Below are 2,830 nucleotides of genomic sequence, written 5' to 3' on the forward strand. Positions count from 1 at the left end.
TGAACCCGGGCTGCCAAAGTGGAGCACACTGGACTTAACCACTAGGCCATGGGGTCGACCCCAAAAGATTCAATTTTAAACACATAGCTAAGAAGAAGAAAAAGAGAGATACCTAATTTCCAAAACTTAAAGATCTCATTTCTACCCTTCATTTCCTCAAATCCTACTTTTCAGGAATAATGAGACTAGTTTTCACCAGTGTAACCATTCTTATTTCTTAACTTGCTTTTTCACTCAACAACACTCAACATATTATTCTTTACCTAAATGAATTTCATGGCTGTATAGTATTCCATAATATGAAAGGATCATTGTTTATTTAACGAATCCTCTATAATAGCACACTAATTTAACTACAATTATCCTTTGTATAAATAATGCTGCAATAAGTAAATTTGTGTAGACATTTGGGCAGGTGTATTTCTGTAATAAATACCTAGGACTGCTTTTGCTGGGTCCAGTGGTTTAAAAATTTTGGTAGATTTTACCAAATTAACCACCGATGTTTGAAAATTTTACACTTCTGCTGTGTATATGTGTGGACTCTTACCCCACCATCACCAAGCCGTCTCATTATTTATCAGATTTTTCAATTATATGAAAAATCCATGATCACTAGGAAGGCTGGATATTTGGCATATTTATATTATTATCTACTTGTAGCTATTTCTGCTTTTGTAAATTGCCTCTGTATTTCTTGCTCGTATTGCTATTGGGTTGTCAAACTTTTTTGAGCTCTTTTTATGTTGACAATATTAATACTCAATTATATGTTTAAGATTATTTTCATAAGTATTTAAGTTTTCTTGATAGTTCTTTACTGGACAGACTTTTTTTTTTTTAATTCATGTATTAAAATATGTTGCTCTTTTCCTTTCTGGGCTTGGGTTTCACATCACTCAGGAAGAGCTTTCCCATAGGAAGATTTTAAAACTTTTTATATACATATTTTTTTAGTGTTTAATAGGTTTGTTTTTGTTTCATATATTTATAACCATAACCATTCAGTGATTTAACCACTTTCATTACCCTTACTTAACAGCTGGATGACCTGAGATGTAGAGAGACTGATTATGCTCATGGTCATAAAGCAGTGTATGGCAAAGCTGGTACTGAAACCCAGGCGATCTCCCTTCAAGGCCATTTCTCTTATTCCATATTCATCAGATTTCATTTTGTGTATTGTGGGAGACTTGTAATCTAATTTTTTTTCCCAGATAGCCTATTTTCCCAACAACATTCGTTGATGAAGTCAACTTTTCTCCATTTATTTCAAAAACAACCATTATTCAATAATCAGTTCTCATATATACGTGAGTATATGCCAAGGATCTTAAAACAATTTGAATTATTTTTGTGCCAGTACCAACTTTAAAAATTTCAAGTTTTAAAATTCTCTTTCTCTTTAAATAAAAAGTTATACTTGTCACAACGAAAAAAATATGTTTTTGCAAAGGCATGTGAAAATGCAATTCGAATTGTTTTTGGAATCATAACTCAGAACAAAACTTCCTAAAAGTCATCTTTCCCAGGCTCCTCCATCTGGGTTCTGCTCACCCCACCCTGCACCCTATTCCTCCAGCCCCTGCACTGCAGAACCCTTCACAATGCTTTCCCTTTACCCCTCTCTTTTTAAATCCCCAGAGACTCTCTTCAAATCGTCTCTGATACATGGAGAGTTTGCCCTTTTTTGATCCCTGCCTCTGCTGTGTTAGATCCATTCTTCTATCTATCTCCCAATTGTTTTCTTCCTTTATATTATAAAAATGGCTCTATTTTTTTCTGGAGATAATTCCATTTCTGCATCACTGTCTACACTTTTTATATACATCTAATGCAACATGGTAAAAGACCTCAAAACTAAGCAGAGAGATGCACAGACTTTCTTAGAGGATACCTAAGAGGGAGAGGCTGTAAATACTCATTCATTTGTTTTTTGCTTTGCTCCTTTTAATATTTCAATGCATATGAATTTGTATATAGCTTGTATCATATATTTAAATAAATAAGTAAAATGAGGACTCGGAGCTGATGAAGGAGGAGGGTAAAGGAGATCTACGGATGATTCTGAGTCGCAGCTACCATTGAATGGCGATGCTCAGGGTGATTGAGGTGATTCCGCCAGTTGTCCTGGAAGGCAGGATTCTGGTCCCCTTCTCTTCAAAAGTATGCACCCCAGTTTCTGGCTGATCTCTACTCTTGAGGACAGATCCTGTGAGTGTTATTCTCAGTAGTACCGCAGGAGTAAGCACCCCTTTTTGACCCAGGGGCTACGAAACCACAGTGCTTTTGCTTTCAAATCAAGTCTTATTCCTTGGAAGATCCTCTTAATTTCCAGTCTTGGTTCCTCACTGCTCAGGAGGGAGGTCTCTTCTTTCTCCTCTCCTCCCCCTAATACATCTCCAGCTGTCCACCTGCTGATGAGGCCCAGTGAGGAATTTCTCCATCTGGGTGTCATACCAAACAGCACAACGTCCTCTATGCTGCAAGGTTGGAAATCTGCTGGTGCTGCTCACGGACACGGTGGCTGGGTCTTTGGTCAGTCGCTGGCTATTTTCCATCAGCCTCTGAGGGAATCTGAAATCCTCCCTCTTCTATAGGTATGACAGAAGCAAAATTCTCATTTGATACAGAAGCTTTGAGGTCTCCTTCTTGTCCAGATTATAACCCTGAGTCCAAGACTGGCCCAGTGGGCAAGCAGGGCTGGAGCAGAGTTAGAACCCCAGTTAGGGGTATATCTATTTCTTCAAAAACATGTTTTTATTACAGATGGGTTTCAGTATATTGGATGTATATCCAGGATCTGATATCATCTGAATTGTCTAAACAT

Source organism: Diceros bicornis, chromosome 22 (assembly GCF_020826845.1).
Source record: "Diceros bicornis minor isolate mBicDic1 chromosome 22, mDicBic1.mat.cur, whole genome shotgun sequence".
In the NCBI taxonomy this organism is placed as follows: Eukaryota; Metazoa; Chordata; class Mammalia; order Perissodactyla; family Rhinocerotidae; genus Diceros; species Diceros bicornis.